This window comes from Lissotriton helveticus, chromosome 8, assembly GCF_964261635.1.
Source record: "Lissotriton helveticus chromosome 8, aLisHel1.1, whole genome shotgun sequence".
Lineage (NCBI taxonomy): Eukaryota > Metazoa > Chordata > Amphibia > Caudata > Salamandridae > Lissotriton > Lissotriton helveticus.
Genome location: NC_136069.1, coordinates 1043646713 through 1043659789, shown reverse-complemented (window position 1 = coordinate 1043659789; position 13077 = coordinate 1043646713). Strand labels below are relative to the sequence as shown.

At 42.2% G+C, this 13077-nt stretch overlaps 1 long non-coding RNA gene across 1 annotated transcript in view; it reads left to right on the top strand.

The window, feature by feature from the left end:
- LOC144771862 (uncharacterized) overlaps positions 1-13077 on the top strand; it is a 235572-nt gene that overhangs the window by 139623 nt on the left and 82872 nt on the right. Inside the window, exon 2 of the long non-coding RNA XR_013599522.1 lies at positions 9456-9608. This is a non-coding gene — a long non-coding RNA (uncharacterized LOC144771862). The remainder of the gene's footprint in view (positions 1-9455; positions 9609-13077) is intronic.

Sequence of the window (13077 nt, the reverse complement as noted above, 5' to 3'; positions counted from 1 at the left end):
CTATTTCTGTTTTCCAACTGCTCAACTTGTTTGTGAAGTACGGAGACCTGTGAACAAAGAGAGTCTACTTTGGAAGTAGATGAAGATAAAGAGCCAAAGTTCTGCTCTAACGTGTTGACTCGTTGATCCATTGCTGACCATTTGTCAGAGAGCATCTGAAGTGTGGATTTGGTTTCTTCCATGAACGGATGTAGAGCTCTAATCTCCTCCAGTATTAGATCCATTGTGACAGAAGCAGTCTGTTTAGGTGGAGAGGGAGGATCTTTTTTCAATCTTTTTGTAGAAGCTTTGGAAACAGTAGAAACTGAGGCAATCTGTGAAGACAATGCACCTTTGGACGATGAAGCAACTGAATCCTCCATGGATAAACAATTATAGTGTGAGCTGAGATGAATCAAAAATTTACGAGGAGAAGGTGTAGATATCTGTAAAGTTCTAGATGTCCTGCCCATAGACTTGAGAAAAACAATCCAAAGACATAGAACAGCAATGTGCAGGAGAAGAAATGTCGTATTAAGAGCAAAAATAATGTGAACTCAAGACTAGGTCAAACTGCTCTATCACTGTAAGCATAGCAATATTAAAACAATAATAACAACAAAAAAATACTGTAAAGAATTAGCACAACATTATGAAAATGTAGTAGAGAGTAATAAATGTGACCAATATATTTAATGTGAGTAACTTAATAAGTAAACATACATTAAGCTAAAAGTCTTTACAGCAATGAAGTAAAACAGTATAGGAATTCATACATATATCAGCACATAGAAATAGGGTTGCAGGAATGCCCATTCAAAACCTGTTAATACAAGTACATGAAAGTAAAGTCCAAAATCACTTTCCTATATGACATCTATTACGAAACATCCATAGTCCGTGAATCAGGGACAATGAATAGAACATTACTCCTTTTGAGGAAACTCAGCACACAATGAAAATAATCTCCTATCTGTAATTAAATGAGTAAGTCACTGTCACTTTAGAAAGACACAGCGCACAGTGAAATAATCTCCTCAGTATGCAGGCTAATGTTGTGGGATGAAATAAAAGTCAAAAGTTACTTCATGCCTTAGCTGTCAAATCCGAACTTCACTGCGCTAGTTTCTTGTCACTAATTCTTCATTGCAGACTTCGAAGAAACACAGCCGAGTTGTGAAAATAAATTCTCTAGCACTGACAACTTTAAATTAAATGCTTCTGTTGAGCTTGTTCAAAGTGTAAGGAGGAGCAGAGAGGGGTCACTGTGTGCTAAAACAAAGTCATGACTCACTTCATTATTGTGCTTTCAAGTGGCAGCCTTTTCACGTACTGATGAAAGAATGCATTTATGTGCAGCTCGATGAAATCCCTGTGCACTGAAAAAAGGCTAGGTTTCACTTTCCTTCTTAACATCTAGTGCCAGGCAGCAATAGACATTCATCTGCAAGCAGTAAATAAATCATTGCCTCCTTTGCGCAGCTTTGAAGTGATAGTTGCTCTTCTATTTAGTTAGGAATTTTCAGAGGACCAGAAAGGGGCATTGCAGGTCAAAGAGAGGCAATAAATCCTTGCAGAACATACCTTGTTAACTCCGATATTATTTCCTCATCGAACACTCATGCTGGCAGCAGAGACATACTGTGCAATTAAGGCTCCCTCAGCTCGAGCCACAATGGGTTAACAGCAGTCAATAACTCAGCTGTGAGCGGGAAGCGCTTTTGAAGTGAAAAGCTTGTCAGAAATGAGGCGAGAGACCTTCTATCTGAAAGCGCTCATATTCCGACTTCCTTGCAGTTAAAATGCCATACATTCAGATGCGGTTGGTGCGAGAAAATTCCTCAAAGAGCCCCGACGCCCCAGGCGAGTCACGGGAGTGCCGCCATCTTCCTCGGGCGCTAGCCACTCCCCCCAGAACATACAAATTCTATATGGTTCCACCCTGCGTGGCTCTGGGATCCTATACTTCGTTGGTCAATCTTGATTGTAAGATCTATGCTATGATATTGGCCAAACGGGTCCAGAAAGTCCTACCCAAACTTATCCACCCGTCGCTGGTAGGGTTTCTTAAAAACAGATTTTCTAGCGACAACACACGTACCCTTGCACATATAATAGAAAAAGCAAAGCTGTCTGCCTCACCAACTGTTGCAGTTACCCTAGACGCCGAGAAGGCCTTCGATAAGGTCGATTGGTCTTACTTGGAAGCTGCTCTACACAAATTTAAATTGGACTTTATTCTCATGGTGATGGCTTTGTATACTAACCCTTCAGCAAGAGTGAGAGCAGGTAGATGCCTTTCGTGCTCATTTGAATTGGAACAAGGTGCAAGTCAGGGATGTCCCCTTTCCCCCTCCCTTTTCCTTCTCACCATCGAACCTTTCCTCTTTCATCTTAGGGCTAATGAACAGATCAAAGGTATTGGCTTTGATGGATACACAGTCAAAATAACGGCTTATGCGGACGACGTTCTAGTAGTGTCTGAAGATGCAGAGTTAGCAATTTCGGCCCTGATGACTTCTATAGCGGACTTCTCCGGGGTATCAGGATATAAGCTAAATAGAGATAAAACGGAAGTGAAGCTCCTCAATAATATAGGTGACAAAAGCATTATGGGCAACTCTGGCCTGTTCTGGCAGAACAAAAGCTTTAAATACCTCGGTCTGGAATTTAAAAAGGATCTCATTAGCACTCTCAAAATTTATGAACATGCCCTCTACAAGAAAATAGCATCCCTTTTAAACGGCTGGACCCCGAAATTTCTGTCATGGTGGGGACGGGCAGAAACTCTGAAAATGATGATTACACATCTTATCAATTACCTCATAAGTATGCTGCCTATGCTGCTCTCGGATGAATTCCTAAAAAAGACATACAAACTCTTCAGCACCTTTCAATGGCAGGGCAAGAAACCGAGGATTTCATTGCGGAAACTCCAACTGCCGAAGGATAAGGGAGGCATAGGTCTGCCTACCTTTAGGTGCTACCAGACGGCATACTTATGTTAACAGGGAGCAAACTGGTTCCAACTTCATTCAGACTATATTCCTGTGTGGGTTCACATTGAGAAGGCGATCATAAACAACTTGCCATTAGCCGCAATAATGACAACAGATACCACTGTCTTTCCTCAATCTAGATACATACTGCTAAACACTAAAAGGGCCCTCCTAACTCTAGAAAGACACTGTAAGGTCAAAGTCAAACTAAACAGATCCAACTTAACCTCGCTATGGTTTAACCCGAACATAAAAGAGGAAGGTAAACACCTTTACTGGGAACATTGGTCTAAGAACGGTGTGAACTCAATAAGAGGTCTTTACATGGGTTCTTCGCCTCTCCCCTTCGCCGCCTTACAATCCCAATTTGGCCTTCAACCTCTTGACTTCTACAGGTTGTTACGCCTCAAATCTCTAATAACCGCACAAGCTATATCCCCGATCGACCCCACAATATGCGGCAAGCTATCTCAACTCATGTCATTGGGTCACATGGTATCCAAGATTTACAAACTCCTCTCCCCAACCCCCAAAAAACGCACAGAAAGTGCGAACTCTTATGTGAAAAGGAGTGTAACTCAACTATCTTGACGTTTGACTGGGAAAAGATACACCTGACCCCTTTCTCTAATAAAATGTCTCCGATTCTCTCTCAAACCAAGTTAATGCTAATAAACAGAACGTATTGGTCACCAGAGAAACTCTTTAAACTTCAGCTCCTTGATAGCCCATTATGTTGGAATTGTAAATCTCAGGTGGGAGACTTCGCGCATATGCTCTTTTATTGTCCGTTGCTACAAACCTTTTGGGATAAGATTTATGATTATATTCAAAGAACTTTTCATTATCGCCCCGTAAAGAGAATTCGCCTATGTCATACTGAGGGCCGTAGACCCGAAGTTAATGAACGATCATGATCGACACTTGATGGATCTTATGCTTACACTTGCGTGTAAAGTTGTTTTAAGCAAATGGAAGAGCGCTTCTGAAGTGTCATTTAAAACATGGCAGGAGTGGTTGGCCTCTTTAAGGGGTGCGAATAATGAAACACTTAGGGGCAGATTTATGAAGGCCTTGCGCCGCCGGTGCGTCACTTTTAACATGGGAAAAAGTGACGCACCGGCGGCGCAGGGCCTTCATAAATCTGCCCCTTAATTCTTCCCCGTGGTGCAAGTTGCATAACAAACTCTGAGTTCACTTGATCCACTTGAATTTGGCTATGACCCGCCGTAGGTCTTGAATAATTATTTGTGCTACATACCTTGATTCTGTCAAACCAGAGATGCACAAGTTTACACCACTATTATATATCACTGTCACTGTTAGATTGCCTCGCGTGATTATATGCTAGCTACTACCATCTATTCTGTTGACTCGTTTTCTCTTTTCTTTCCCCCTCTTTTTCTCTTTTCCTTTCTAATGTCTCCTCATATCGCGATCATTAATTCGATTGTATCACTTTGTAACTATGAACCATGCGCATTGCCTTATCTATGGTTAATTTTATGTTGGAATTGTTTTGCTATGCTACTACCATGCTTGTCATTCGGGTCACTTTTTGCTTATGAATGTCCTTACTGTATTTTTTTCTTATTGTATTGTCATCCCCTGCATTATTTAATAAAAAGATTTGAACACACATAATGCCGGTTTTACATTTTGGTTGCTCGTAGAATTTCGCATATCACTGGCATTATAAATTATATTTCACTAAATAACCACGTGGTGGCGCTAAAGACAAAACAAATAGGATATTCTATTGGTTTGTTTATTATTCGTCTTGGCGGCTGGGTTTTCTTTTAAATTCGGAACAGGGCTTTATCAGTTTTATTTCCGAAGTTAAACAAATACTTGTTTAGCTAAGGGACACTGTGTAATATATTTAGACTGCAAAGGTTAAAATGCTACATGCCCTTTTTAATCTGCATTGTGGTCCAAAACCACTAATGTGTCAACGCCTGGCACGTTGCGTCTGCCCCACACACCAAACAAAAAAGCACATAAATCCCGCTAAAAACCTGCGCTCCCTGTCCCGAACAGTGTTCTTCAAACTTTTTAATGCCACTTCATCACCAGTGGGGGGGGGGGGGGGGGGGGGGGGGAATTATCGGGGACCCCCTCATAATTTTTCACAATTATTTTATTAAATTAGCAATGTTTAAATATGTCTATACATAATTAAACATTGCAGTTACGTTCTCTTAACGTTTTAAAAATGCAATCAAATCCATGATTGCCAAACATACTATTGAGGCCAAGCAGGCCTTACTAACATGTACAAGTATCTGCTTTGTGACTATTAGAAGTGGGGGTGAGGGGTTTGAAGAATATTTGGAGTCCCTTCCCTTTTGACACATTCTCCCAGCTAGAATATAAAGGACAAAACATGTTAGCGATGGGCCATTATAGAGCGGCTGTGTGCGCTCATTTTTGTCAGCTTAAAACAAAGCACTGCTATCAGCACAATGATTCTTTTGGGCAGAGCCTGGCGCCGCCCTGGTATCAATTGGGGCCCCCTAGGGGGGCCCGCCCCCGAGTTTGAAGACCACGGCGTTAGCAGGAGAGTTGAAAAAGAGCTCCAATACCTTGGGGCGAGGTTCACGCGCTGTAAAAAAAAAAAATTCTAAATCAAGCACTTAAATAACAACGTTGTTTACATAGTAACCTGATCCACGATCACTGCAGCTGCCACCCTGCGCGCCACTGCTCGCTCCCGAAGGCAAAATGCCATGGGATTGAACATTTCAAAAGAGGTGGGACATGCGCCCACCTTTAGCCATTTGCCTGCTTTCATTCTTGAAAGACAAACGCAAAAGCCAATCCAATGTGTGGGAGGAGTCAGACCCACACAGAGTAGTAGCATGAAGCTTCGCAGAGCAGCGCATGTGCGCTGCTAGGCTCGACCTAAAAAATAGAGAATAATGCACATTGGCAAGAACTTGCTTACCAGAATTAAGTTTCAAGTGACATGCAGAGCCTATAGGCTAAATCTGCAGCTGCCATTCAGTGGCATGACAAGCTCTTTGGCAAAATCCAACCAGGTTTTTGAAGAAACAGATTATAGGAAGGGCAAGAGTAGATTTTATATGGGTGCAAATTGTAGTTACACCCAAGGCGCTGTGGGATCGAAGAATGGCCATGATGGCACAACCTACTTTGTAGCAGGAGCCTTCGGTGAACCAAAAAAGGCTAAAATCATACAGCCCTCATGTGAATGGTGTTCATAGCACCTCCCCAGCTGCTTTCTTAATTTGTTTGTTTCCATATTTTTTGTGACGCTTCTTTTTTGCACCTCTGCTCCCACAGGTGCTCTGCAACAGGGCTTGCATAGCCTGCTATTAATCTCTAATGACGATCCAAAATGAACCAGTCATTTCCTTCAGAAAAGTAATTTGTCATCCTTCAAACATCATTTGTAATCACAGCCACAGAAAGATTAGCTTAATATATTTCGTACCACTTGACTCCCCTTAAGGAGCAATGTATGGATAGTTAACATTTCAAATATCTCAACCTGTGGATTCTCAATCTATCCATGGCCATGAACAAATTATGTTGGAAGAAAGACAAATGTATGTAAGAAGCAATTGCTTGATTCCGGATGATCATTAATGAATGTATATTTTCACAAAATGTAAATCAGTATTTTCCTACTAGGCAGGCATGGTGTGAACTAAGAGAAAAATACTCCCATCAATCTAGGCCGCAACTGTCATAGTCAATCATCTCTTGTTACAGATGGAATGGTTGTCACCTAGATTTGCCTATTGTTTGTAATTCTTTCCCCATTATAGGTTCAGTATCAGGGCTGACTGTAACCACAAATGTAAGTTATCAGAGTGATAAGCCTCAGCTTTATGAATCCAAAGCTGACAAAACACCACTGTCCGTCATAAAAAAACACAGTTGCAAAGGTTCTGCGAAAGGTGATCTCTGTAAAAATAATTAGGAATGGTACAACACGAGCACTAAGTCATCGAACCACATCCACGGGACATCTTGATACCAAATGTATATCCTACGGGAAAAGGCGTTTGCAATAATGGATGTCGGGTCAATTGAGGTTCTGCAAGGAATAGATACCACGTACAGGTAAATTAATGCATTGACTGAATCACGAAAATTCCAGTGGGTGGTGGAAATGGCAAGATGTATGATGTGGCCCCTGTTGAAGGGAAGTCCTCTTCTACCCTTTGCCGCTCAAGAGCCTTACATTTTTATTGGGGCAACGGGTGAAAATTATATTAGAACATTGGAATGTTGGGAGCTCCATTGAAAATAATGGAGTGCTCTGGGCTTATAATGGCTGGTATAAGCCTGGAGCTCCAACATTCCAATGTTTCTTTGTTCATAGCTCTGGCTGTGAACAAAGGCTTCAGGGACGCTGAGGGGGATTCCAATCCCCTCACGCTCCCATAAGGCTTTGTTCTTTTTTGTTAGAACATTCTGCCCTCTAGTGGGCACCATTATGGACCATGACATTTGGACATTTGGTTTATCGGAATCAACCATATTCCGTGACATATATTATTATATTATTTAATCACATGCTGTGTTTAATTTCTATTTAAATTAATATCCCACCGCCGTTTCCCCAGCAGAGAATCGAACCCTTCCACAGCCGTTTGTCCTTGAGCCTTTGCAGCCACCATACTGGTAGTTGCACCATGGACGCCCGTAGCAACGCCCCACGTGACCGGCACGAAACTCCGCCCATTGCGGAAGCTATGCGTGCATATCTTAGTACCCGAGCTCCCGGTCTCGTTGTAGCAGGGCGGCGGACGGAATTAGGTAAACGGCCACTAACCTCGGACTAAAACTGTAAGTAATTGCCTAGTCAGACGAGCGCATAGATCAACAACGGGCAGCGCATACTCACTAGCATGGCTCAGTTTTTTCTGAGACGCTTTTGATCAACTCGCTATTCATGAAACTTTTTACAAATCTTATGTTTCAGAATACATTTTTGTAATGAGGATAACCTTTCCCCGCCCTATGAGGTATCCAAATACCCAATTGAGAGTAAGCTTTATATCAACTACTTGTGTGTCTTATATGTTTTATGTACGTGAGTCCGTCTTGTGTTGAGTGTGTTGAGTATGGTAGTACATGCACTTTTCTTAAAAGATGACCTCGCCCGCACAATATGAATGCGAGACATTATCACGCCACATAAATATGATGGAATGCGCGTGAGTTCAATAGATATTGACGCACGTATAACTGTTAAGCCTGCAAGTTGTGGTAAATAATCAATCGCTTAATTGCGGCCAAGGCACTTCCACATCATCACACAGAGAAGAGGCACAACTAGCAACCCTTTGTGCCAGGACTTTTGCAACGCAAAGCAAAAGGTACTTTTCCTAATGGGACTAACAGCATGCAGACACGAATGTGAGGCACTGCACAACGTAACAGGCTTGTAAAAGTTTAAAATCTGACATTAGTCTTCATTCTTCCTTTACAGGTATTTTGATTTTTTTAGGCTTACCCATTGTGGTTCAAGCCCACACCACAGGCACACTTCTGCCCTTTTGTGGTCCCAGAGAGTAGGACCGGGTGCGTCTTTTAGGGGACGCATACCATCCACTCTCAGGGTTTATTGGTCCTGAAGAAAACCTGGTTAGTTTATACCTTTATGGTTGAAACATGTAGACCAGATACACATAGAGATACATGGGCTCATAATTACCCTCACTCTATCTCGCCATTGATTTTAACATTGTCCAGTTGCTTGCAAATAAAAAATCTTATTTTTCCAAGTTAAACCAGGACAATTTTTAACACACTTACTATTTTTTTCCACGCACCCTCACTCACAACCTGCTCCACTGTAAACAGGTGTTGTAGCACACCCTGATGACGCTAGGTCATTAGGGTGGACCCCGATGATGAAGCATGTCACCACTAGGTGGTGAGTGAGGGGTTTCTTAACAAAAGGATAACTTTCTCTCTTTTTGTTTAACCACACACCCCATTAGGAATCGGCGATTCCATGTTGGTGGTACTCCTTGTTTGTTTTCTAATGATATACCCAGGGGTACAGGAGTATTCCCCGTTCACCCATGTGAACTAAAAACCTTGCTCTCCCTATTGTTTTTCAAGAATGTTCTAATAGCCATATAGCCCTTCGTAGTTGGGTTATACCGGCTATTAAAGTCCCTCTCCCTTGTTAAAGGCCCTCGCCTTCGGCTCGGGGCCTTTAATGCTGGAGAGGGCCTTTAATAGCCGGTATAGCCCTCTACGGCGGGCTATAAGGCTATAGTAAGCTCCTGCAGAGCCCTCTTTACTTTCTGTTCCTCAGACTTCATTTTGGATCCTTAGACCAATGGTAGCAAGGTTGGCACCAAAGTTCACACCATCAGAAGAATGCGCTACCCCAGTCCACTGCCAACCGCCCCATATAAGATCATATGTAGATAACTGTAAATTGAATTAATCGTTGTAAGTAGGCAATATGGCTTCTTTGTTCCATAGATGATGTCTCAATGGGGAGCATGGAGTGCCAAATGAAGAACGGGTTAAAGACCATCAACTACAGCACTGTTTGAGAAGGAATGAACTGAGGACACCACTGAACCAAGCATTGCTGAAGCATTCATGTTGAAGATAAGGGTGATAAATTGCCAGGTGAGACCACAAAACCTGAGGTTGTTTCCCTACCGCAGTGTAACCAACGTTCAATGTCCAAGTAACATAAAAACACTACTGCACCAGGTGAAGAATTAGCCTATGATGATATAAAGCCTTTGAACAATATACAGATGCAATGGTTTCCGAGGGCGGGCCTTAATTGAAAGGTTGGAAGAGGCACAGTGACTTCCAAAAGGTGGGGGGGGGGGCATATTATCAAGGACCGGTGTTAAAATTCCCATAGAAGCCCATGTTAACATCAGAACATGGGCTTCTATGGGAATTAACAAGGGCGTATTATCAAGCCCATTATCGCAGTTTCAAACCGGTCCTTGATAATATGCCCCGACATTCTGCCATTCAGAAGGCACTCAGAGAGTGACTGATGTAGAAGGTTAGCATCAACAGTTGTGGGACAGGTTAAAAACACAAGCACCTTGCATAGGTCTTTAATGGAACTGTGCCAAACCATTACCCAACCAAATAGAAGCTTAAATGAGGTATAACTAAAAACCAATTGAAGCAGATGACGTGGGGTGAGCGACTTCAGCCACCGCCCAAAAAGTTTTTTTTTACCATCTGCAGTCAGTCAGTCCCCAGTGCAGATGCCACACTTAAGCAACCACTTAAGTAAATAAGCTTTTACTTCACAAAAGATTTAATTTGTTTTTGAAAAAATGAGACGTGTTTTGGCCATGATTACATTACGTTTTTCAACAGTTACAAATCAGTTGCACCAGTTGCCAAAATGGCATTTATACACTCAGTGGGATTTTTTTTACAAGTTCATTGATCACATACATAATGGTTTAATACTAAATGTCATTTGTGAAAGTTTTTTTTTTATTCTTGAAGTAACAGTATTTTATTGGTCACGATTACATTTAACCCTATTTCTTTTCGGGATCCCCGCACGTGTGAGACAACTAAGCCAGATATGTCGAGGAAGACACCCAGCCCATGAGATGCAGACGTGCTGAACACTCTAGTGGCAATTTCAAGAAGTAGCAAGGAGTAATTTGTCTTGTCAAGGAATCATCTACATCGCAATTTCCTTACCATTTACAGATATTAATAGGGATGTATGATTACACAACTACCACTCCAACAACGAATGTCTAAACCACGAAGGCTAAACCACGACCAAAGCCAAACCACTACGTATTTAACAACGATTCACTAAACCACGAAAAGTAATTAATTTCCATTTTACCCGTATTTACCACTACGTTCAAATGAACACGAGATTGAAACATGAAAAAAATGTATTTACATTAAACAACACTTCTTATTGAAATTTTTTTTAGTGAGTAAACTTTAAATTTACAATCAAATAATCATTTTCTTAAAATACAGACGAACTTACAGAGACAGTAATGTTCGGCAAAAAAACTATAAAATATAATTACATCTTTTTTCTACAAAAAATAAAATTATATAAAAACGGATTCCAGAACATATTTTTATTTTTAAAAAGAATTGACTTGTATAAAACATAATTAACGTCCAACCACCCCTTTGTGACCATTTCAACTGTGAAAACCAGGGAGGAACAGTCGCATCGAGCACATTTCCAAATCGCATAATTGAAAAACAAACCTACAGTGCCATCTACAGGCTTAACAATTTTAATTTATACAGAGTCTATTATAACCGTAGCGTAATTAAAATAAGGAAATGTATAAATCAATTTAAAAAAGATATATATATATATATATATATATATTTGTAACTTTTGTATTTATTTATTGACACTTACCACGTGGTTCAACTATAGTAGTTTTTACGGAGGTCGTGGTTCAGGCATAGGTCGTTGTTTGGGAGTCGTTGTTAAGCCCACTCGTTGTTAGGGATTCGTTATTAAGGTTGTTTCCCATTAATAGGATGTAGCAACTGCCTTTTTACGAGGTGGTGGTAGATTATGTAGTACAGTTTAATGTAACTAATTAAAAAACATTTGTAATAAGTTGCCATCTCTCATCTGCCCCTTTGTGTGTCTATTCTTAAACCAACGCCAAATTTTAGAGCTGGAATTTGCACTGGAATTATTCTGCACACCTTTTGCATCGCTCACAATGAACCGCCAGATCAACACTGTGTCCTCGGCCTGCTTCAACACCGTTCACATACTCCAAAACACCTTCATATGAATCTCACCAGAATCCAGAAAAATGGTCACGCACACCCTCATCAGTAGCAGACTGGACCATGGCAACGCTCTATACGTCGGAATCAACAAGAAACTACTTTGCAAACTCCAAACTGTCCAAATCGCCACAGCCAGACTGCTCCTGGACATCCCCTGACACAACCACATCCCTCAACACCTCCACGACCTCCACTGGGTCCATATCGAAAGAAGAATAACCTTCAAACTCCTCACTCACGCATACAAGGCCCTCCACAACAGCGGAACAGAATACCTAAACAAGCCCCTCGCCTTCCACGCACCTCCGATCAGCTGGCCTCTCTCTGGCCACAATCCCACACATCTACAAAACCAGAACAAGAGGAAAGTCCTTCTCCTACTTTGAAGCCAAGGCCTAGAACGACCTCCCCCTCCACCTGCGCAAGCCCCCACACTGCTGCAGTTCAGGAACCACCTCAAGACCTGTTTCTTCGGATGACCCCAGCACTCAACAGAGCCACACTCCCCTTCCCCCTCAGCGCCTTGAGACACTCGCAGGTGAGTAGCTGCGCTTTACCAACCCCTGATTGATTGATTGGTATGCTATCTTTTTGTTGTTGTTGCAGTTTTATATAACGCTAACTCAACCCAAAGGTATCATAGCTCTTTACCTGAGCACCAGTTGCATTACAGACAGACACATTCTTTTTTTTGTTGTTTTTTTTAGGCATGGGGAGATTGAGAGATTTAACCAGTCACAGGATGTTTGAACCTCCTGCCAGACTCAAACCTGGTTCCAGTGGCGGCCGCTACTTGGCGGGGGTGGCAGGGCGGGAGGTGGGGAGGGGAGGCGGGGGTAAATGAAAAAATAGCACTTACCTGCACGTTGGCGGACTGTTGCCTCTCGGAACCTCTTTCACTCCAGGAGCAGGAAGAAAGCAGGAACTATGAAGCACCCAGGCTCCCAGTCTCTCCCAGCCCATAACAAATCTGCCTTACAGCAGCCTTATGATTGGCCCGAGGCCCGTAGTTTGGCACTGTAATGCAGCCTATGTGGAGAACATGGAAAGTGTGCATGACTGTTTAGCGGGGCCGAGAAAGCCGGCCAAACATTCACGTGTACTTAAGAGAGTGCCACCACTGTTCCGGTGACATGCAGCCCTGCCCCAAACCAGGTGAGAGACAGATGGAAAAATAAAATAATAATAACTTTTGTTACTATCATTTTATTTTTCCTTTTGTCAACTGCTCACTGAGCAGTGGGGCGATGCTCTTCCGCCTTAGCGGAGGAGCAGCCCCTGCCTGGTTTCCCAGCTTCAAGGTCGGCCACCCTAGCCA